Source organism: Opisthocomus hoazin, chromosome 2 (assembly GCF_030867145.1).
Source record: "Opisthocomus hoazin isolate bOpiHoa1 chromosome 2, bOpiHoa1.hap1, whole genome shotgun sequence".
NCBI lineage: Eukaryota > Metazoa > Chordata > Aves > Opisthocomiformes > Opisthocomidae > Opisthocomus > Opisthocomus hoazin.
Genome location: NC_134415.1, coordinates 118,950,761 through 118,958,532, shown reverse-complemented (window position 1 = coordinate 118,958,532; position 7,772 = coordinate 118,950,761). Strand labels below are relative to the sequence as shown.

Genomic DNA, 7,772 nt, shown 5'->3' with positions numbered 1-7,772 from the left:
GCTTGAATTATTTTCTAACTAGGAAACTTGGAATTTTCAGACCAAGGAAGAACAATTCAAGGGCATCTGGATGCAGCCTGGGTAAAGGCAAGCAGCCAGCGCGCCTGACCGATGGTGCTCTGGGACTCTGGTTCAGTGGGAGTGACAGGCCAGAGGGTCAGGTCAGCAGCAGACCCTGCGTGCTTGCAGCTCTGCCAAACTGCTCGGCTTCACAGCTCTTCGGAACTCGCCTTACGGATGAGAATCACACCTCTCGGCACGCACAGGGCCTGCCTTCGACACGTCTGACCCAGGCAGCAGGCAGCTGCGAACCCTCAGGTTCCCCGGCCTGGTGCTGTAACAGCTTTGTGGTCAGCGTGATGGCTTCCCATGTTTAAAGAGCTCAGCAAGCAAAACCCTGGTACGAACAAATAACCAAATATTTGTGTGCTGTGCTTCCAATATTATTACGTGTAGATTTTTCTCTCTTCTCTTCTCTTCTCTTCTCTTCTCTTCTCTTCTCTTCTCTTCTCTTCTCTTCTCTTCTCTTCTCTTCTCTTCTCTTCCTCTTCTCCTTCTCTTCTCTTTTTTTCTTTCTTTCCTTTCTTCCTGTAAATGACGCACAGATTGGCTTTTGGGGAAGGGGGGAAGCGAGCGAGCGCCTCGTCGCCACTCTTGCAGCTTTAACCTTATTTAACCCTCAAAACAGCAAGAGGAAGTAGAAAGTATTTTCACGAGCTGTGAATGGGCTCGGATCTGCTTCTGGCGTCATGAGGAAGTGCTGCCTTCTGCAAAGCCAAAAACGCCAAAAAAAAAAATATATTTGCAGCCCCGCTGAACTCCGGCACTCACACACACGCACCCCCCACCCCTAAAAGACCCCAGCAGCCGGGAGAAGAGCTGGGTTCTCTGCGAAACGGGGCGCATTCGGGTCAGGGCCGTCGTCCCCGGGCGGGGTGCAGCACGGGTGGCAGCCGCACGCTTCCCCGCACCGACCGCTAAGCAGACGCCCCAGCCCCCCCCGCCCGGCCGGGGAGCCTGAAGGTCCCCGCGTACGCTCTGTGCGGGGCTGGGCGCCGCCCCCCCGCCGCCTCTCCTCCCCGCTCCCCTGGTGCGGGGCCGCCCCGTCCCCACCGCCACCGGCCCCGGGGACCCCTCCCTGCCCGCCCGCCCGGGAGCGCCGGGGGACGCCTCGCCCCGCCTCAGCTCGGCGGCGGCGTGAGGCGGGTCCCAGGCAGCCGCGCCCGCCCGCCCGGGGCCTGCCGCCGGCGGGAGCCGCCCGCAGCCGCCGCGGGGCGGGCCTGGAGCGTCGCGCTGGGCCGGGCTGGGCCGCGCAGCTCCGCCGGCTGTCTCGGAGGGGCGGGGGATGGACGAGGGTCCCCGCAGCGGCGAGCGGCGACGTGCGGCTCAGGTAGGCGGGGGGAGGCACGGCGGGGCCGGGGGGGCTGCGCGGGGGCGGGCGGGCTGATCCGCCTCTGCCGCTCGCTCCCGCAGCGTCCCCCGCATCGACCCCACCGGCAGCGGGGCGGGGACCGGGCTCTGCGGCCCCCGGGCGTTCTCCTCCCGGAGGGCTCGCTTCGCCTCGGCTGCCTTGGGAAAGGCATCGGTAGCGGTGCGAGCCCCCGCGGAGGCTCCCCGGCCGGGGGAGAGGCTTCCCCCGGGGCGCAGGCCCTGCAGGGTGGAAACCTCTGGGCGTTCGCCGCCGGCCGGTGAATCCCGGGGCGGGCAGCGCCGGGGCCGGGGCCGGGACCTGTCTGTGCCTGCGCCCGGGCCCGGGGGAGCCTGGCTTGCCGGCCGAACAGCACGTCGTAGTGCCTCGCTGGAGTGAGTGCTCCTCCGCTGCGGGGGCAGGGGGGGTGGGAGGGGGACTGACCTCACAACTTTGCACCGAGAGCTTCCCATCCCCGCGGCTGTTGGATGCGGGGCGCTGCGGGGTGTCCGGCGGGGCGGCGTGAGGCGAGCGGCGCGGCGCGAAGCCCTGTCCGGGCCGAGACGCGTTACAGGCAGCGGGCACCGCGCTCGCATCCGTTCTTCCTCTTACTGGTTTTCTTTTCCCACCTAATTGAATTTCAAGACCCTTTAGCTGTAATTTCATGTGTCTGGGTTTCGCTGTGCTGAGGTCTCGGTAGTGGGTGAGGCCACGGTGCGGAATGGGGTGCTCCGCAGTGCGCTGGCAGCACAGCGAGCCGCTCGGCCTGGCCGTGGCCTCGCGGGTAACCTGGCGAGCATGGTGGTGCGGGGCGGCTTCCAGCTGTCCCGGGGAGCCTTGGCTGGCCCTGCGGCCCGTCTCCGCGCTCTGGTCCTGTCTGCCAGCTCCCGAAGGCGGTTTGCGTGTGTGGGGGGAAAGGGCAAGGTAAGGGGGACGGGGGTGTTGTTGCTTTGCTTCTCTCCCGTGCTCCCCATCTGCAAGGTCAGAAAAGAACGAAGACGACTTTGGCTGTGAAATCTTAGGTGGGGAGATGGGGAATGAGATGCTGTCATGGTGTGAGGTTGCCTTGTGGGGAAAGAATTTCACATGTTCAGCACTGCTCTGCGAAAATACCCAAGCTCACACAGGGAAGAACCAAGCCGACAGTTCCCTTTTCTCTGTTATGGCAACTTTTGTATTTCTGTAACATGGGAGGAAGACTTATACATCAGCAATGTACTTCTTTATCTTTTTAAGGAATAAATTTTGTAATTTCTCATGTTTGATTCTCCTTTCTGCTCTTCTGTACTGCCCCTCACCAGGCCTGAATTAAAAGCGAATGATGAAACCCTGCTACTCGTGAATTTAGCTTTTCTAAGGTAGACTTTAAAAAAATGTTCTGATGAAATGAAATTACAGATTATGGAAATAGCATGAAGGGTTTGACTTAAATTCATAAAAAGCATAAAGTAGCAACTAAGAATAAAATTCTTTAACTTCAGTTTGAACCACTGTAGAATAGTCTGTCTGTCCTTGAAGGTTTCACTTAAATGTAAGCTATGCCGAGTATAAGCGAGGCTCTCTGGGTCATTTATATGGTTTCTTAATGACTGTCGAATATTTTATTGTGTTCTGCTCTGTACTTTTTCACTACCCTCCCGTGTTGTTTTTGCAGTGATGCTTTGTTTTTTCTGTGAACTTCTGTTCTTTATTAAAAACAGAAAATAAACAAACCACAAGTGATTAAACGGACAATGTATGCTAGTAACTAGAATAAAAAATACTTGGTTAATTCACAAAGGAAAAACGGTGATCATCTTGGATACTACTGCATAGTTACTGCCAGCCGATGTCATTTCGCCATAGTAGTGAGTCTATTAGTGAATTTTACAGTGCTGGGAAGGTAATTCATTGTTAGTGTGCTTAGCTTGTCTTCATGACATCATTTTTTGACACTGTTTTGTGAGGCTGAAATATCATGTCCTCAGCAGTATGGTAGTCTCACAAAGACATTGAGGATTTGCATGTGCAGTGTGTTACAGATTTCCACGTTATGCCTTATACAAAATGAGAGCTTAAAATATGTGCCAAGAATACTAGGTGTTTTTTAGGTGAATAACAATTCCCGTACTTTAACAGAAATCATATTTTGTAGGTGTACAGATACTATAAATAAGACCTCTTTAATCGATATTTATATGTATTTCTAAATACCCGTTTAATCAGAGTTTTTAGAGAAACTGTAAGAGAGTTTTGTAGAATCACTGGCATTCTTCAGCACTAGGTGCATGATCCATGCAGTAGCTTATGAACTTGATCATTCAGTTCACATTTTATATGAAGCAGAAGAATATTCTGTATTCAAAACCTGTATGCAGTCCAGACATCATTAGGTCTGCTATTAAATCCCTGGAGACAAACTGAGTATGTCAATGTGACCTATAATATCGGGACAAGGGAATATGCGTGGTAATAATATGTGTTGATTTGAAGGAGCCAAAACATTTTAGTGTTTGCTTCGTGCCGAATTCAGTATGTATTTGGATCTGTTTCAGTATTATCAATCATTCCTTTAGCAGTGCTTTCTACTCGTGTTATCTAGGAATTCAAAACAGTAACATTAAATCAGAGAAAACAGTTTGAGAGGCATGAATTAAAATACTTAATATATGGAGCAGCTTGAGAGTTGCAAAAAATGCAGTCATAAATTTGAATTTTGTTGTTTAAATTAAAATTGTAATAGAAGCTGCTATGCACTCGTGTGAATGATGGAGAGTGATGTGAATGATGTGAGATGTACAAGTCCTAATTCTTGTGAAGTACTGAATTTACCCTTCTGCTTTCATAGAATTCCAGTTCACACTTCCCATTAAAATGAAAAACGTGTCTTATTTTCTGTCTTTATATACTGCTTGATACAAGTTCTTGATTTAAACTTGTAGTAGTAGTTGCTTCTACAGGAAAAATAACAGTAGGAGATAGAAAACAAATACATTTTGGGACAGATACGACCTAGTGCAGCTCTGACACACAGGTGCTTGAATGATTTTTATTTATTATTGTGGATTTTAAATATTTAGAAGTAATCTCATGGTTGGTATCTTCATGTTTACATGAACTTAGGTATCAGTCAGTCTTAATTCAGGAATGGCTATTTTTACATGTTAATGGCTGAAATACTCTTGTCTAATTTATGAACTTGTCAATAGACTACATAACCAGTGCTCTGTGGGACTTCTTTGTGAATTTTATCCTTTTTTTCCTGTCTGTGGTAATACTTTTCTAGGGCTGTTTGTAGTGGCAGTGCACAGGTTGACTTAACGTCGTGGTTTGGATGAATGGCAGTGTAAAGGGTGAAGCTAACGCCTAAGTCCAAGGCTTATTTTTGTGTAAATCTGTGTAAGGAATTTGTGAAGTTTGTAAAATGTGAAAAGACCATTTTGAAGGTTCCAGCAGCAGTGCAACTTGTGGTGTTGTGTGTGCCTGTCACAAGTGCTAGTCTGGTTTGGCCAAAGTCTGAAGTTAATAAATGTATGTCCCTTGGACCTGTTGAAGAGCATCGATACGGCATGGGAGTTAACATTTCTAGGATATGGCATGGAGCATACTGGGATCTCAAGTTTGGTGCCCTGTTTGTCTGTGGTGAGCTCTGGATGGCTGAGTTGTATCTGGGCTCTGGAGTTTGCACAGTTTAGTAATGCTGTGGAGGTGGTTCGATGTTTTCAAGGGGATAGGTAGACTTACACTGACATTTTTAGATAAAAGCCATTCTGTACTCGCCTACAGCTCTCTGGTACAGCTCTCTGGTTTAACTTTAAGTAGTTGTTAGAAGCTTTTTTTTATGGATAATTTATTGGATTCTGGGGGGGGAAATCCTTCTCCCTGTTGTATTACAGCCCGAATTCATAAATTATTTGGGTGGCCTATTTTACAATGAGATGCCTCAAAGCTAAGGTTGATGTTCTTAAAACTCGTGTCTGAAAGCAGACTCTCTGTATTTTTTACTGTGAAAAAAATCAGATGCACAGGGCTTCATTTCTGCATCCATCCAGAGCTGTTACCACCATGACTGTTCTGGAGAGTGGCATCTCTCTCCTGCGTAACTGCCTTTGGCATCTGGAGATGAGAATGTTTCCTCAGGATTGGAAAAGCTTGTTTTGCTAAGAAATAAGCAAGTGTAAGCTATCTACTCCAACTCAAGGAATAAGCGTTTGCAGTGATGTTTATCTCTCCCTCTTCCCGTTATGTGTGATGGTGCGTTAGTTACATCTCTTACCCATGAAGTGTGAAGCTTGATTCTCTCTCCCCTTTTCAGCCTGGAGTAACTTGAGCTCGTATCTCCCTCTTCCCAGCAGAGTGCAACAAGCAGCATCTCATAAGCTGTCCTTTATTTCACCTGCAACCGTTTTACTTTGAAAAAAAGAATTAGGCCAGAGACTAGAGTGACTCCTGCCCTGTGATTAAGGCATTCAGGTGAGGGAAATCTGGTTTCTATGGGTGTTTCATTCTTTCATCCAGCAAATATTTTCCTGTTTCATAGCTTCAGCAGGAATAGTCTAGGACAGACCGTGGTCTGTGGGTTAGGGCACTACCCTGGCAAGCAGAGATGTGGTTGTGAGCCAGCCTCTTTGCCTGGAAAGAGCTTACCGCCCACTTTTACTTCCTCTGTGGTTGCTTTCCTGATGCTCTTAAATTGCTCAATGGTGCTTGGGGGCATGCTCCTGCCTTCTCATCCGAAACTTCAAAATTGCATGACTCCTTTCCTCATCAGCTTGTGAAAGGGATGGCTTTGTATCTTGCTCCTGGGGAGGCCTGAGGGTTTTACAACCCTTTATAATAACATGGGTACCTGTTGAGCTCCCAGGATAGGTGACATTTAAGATACAGCCTTCACAACTTTGTTTCCAATTAGGTTAGATGGCTTCCTGCTTACTATCCCAGTTAACTTAATTTCCATTATATACCCAAATGTATTGCAGCCATGCTTAAAATTCTCCTGTGAGTCCATTTTGTGCTTCTAGTCTCATATGGACTAGCAAATCTAGGAAAAAGTGCAGATTCTGGGGGCGATGAAGGCCAGAATTTGGCAAGCCTGAGGTTCCCTTTGGGACAAAGTCTTTATTTTGGGCCTAGAACACAACTTGAGCCTGGTTGGATTCAGCTGTCCAGCATAGGCATCTCATCCTTGCTGAGATCCTTTACGACATCTGCTGTGTCTGTGCTTGGCTGGCAGATGCAAGACGGCCAGAGGACCCATGTCCTGCTTGCAGTAGCGCCGGCTGAGAAAGCGGGATATTTTAAGACAGCTTGGTACTATTTGCCTCTGCAGCTGAACTGAGCCCAGCAGTGTCCTGAGACTGTCGTTGTCGAGACTGAATGTGGTTAGACTGAGAAGCGGGAGGAAGGGGTTATTCTCTTGTTTTCTGAAGACATTTCAAAGAAAACCTGCTTTCTGTTTTGTTTTCTTTATTGCAAGTATATTTGGTACCTAGCCCAATCATTATAATTTTCATTTTGCAGCCGCCCCAGGTGAAGTCTGGGAGGTTAGCTTGAGTTAATGGCTTTCTGGGAAAGGGGGGGGAGAAAGTTCGTCGTTTGGTTTCTCTCATGCTTATTAACAGCAATGTGGAGCTGTGGGGCAAAAATTCATTACTGTCAGTTGTTAGCTGGTATGGAAATGCTGAGTGATGGTGCCACTTACAGAGCTGAATTGGTTTTCAAGAATAAGGAAAATTCTGTCTAGTAACTGATCCATATGATCCTATCTGCAGTAAATTAATTCCAGAACTGTGTTTAAATAGCCTTTGTGAGAGATGTGCAGTGGTGTTTATCTGGTACAGATGATTTGCTGTTCTTGATTTTTCGGAGGGGGTTCATTTAATGCTGTGGAAATTGGAGGAAGGAGGCAATGGTGAGGGGAAGGTTTTATAATAATATTCCTCGGAGTTGTGCAAACCTATTTAGATTTTAGAAGGCTAGATTGTTAAATTTGTTACATTTTATTTCCAGGAAAAGTCTAATTTCGTCTCAGTTGCACTTTTTCCCACCCACATATACACAGTCTGACTCCTTGTACTGTATTGGTTTGTAATTGCACAGTGTTTTGCTTCAAGGATCATCTGTAGACTCTTGGTGACTCCTTCAGACAAAGATTTCGTGATGGATGTAGGCATCTTGGAAGGTTTTGGAAATAAGTCTGTAATCATCTCCCTAATAATTGATGGCGGCAGAGGAAATGGGATCTGATACTCTGTAACCGTTTTTCCTACGTTTTGATTATTATTATTGAAGCATAAATGCGCTGTAGGACTGGAACACTTCCCACACCCTCTCACAAGGCTGTGCTGCAGTGGAGCTCTGTAATACCAGTTACTGTGGGGATGGT

At 48.0% G+C, this 7,772-nt stretch overlaps 1 protein-coding gene across 5 annotated transcripts in view; it reads left to right on the top strand.

Moving 5' to 3' along the window:
- Positions 1-1,250: 1,250 nt before the first annotated feature.
- The window catches only part of CYRIA (CYFIP related Rac1 interactor A), a 58,753-nt gene continuing 52,231 nt past the window's right edge, over positions 1,251-7,772 (top strand). For 4 of the 5 annotated variants that reach the window (XM_075414870.1, XM_075414864.1, XM_075414868.1 and 1 more), the window contains exon 1: positions 1,251-1,390. The gene's annotated coding sequence lies outside the window, so the exon portion shown is untranslated. Of the gene's footprint in view, positions 1,391-1,489; positions 1,804-7,772 lie in introns of those variants that run through there. The other variant, XM_075414867.1, reaches the window with a different exon arrangement.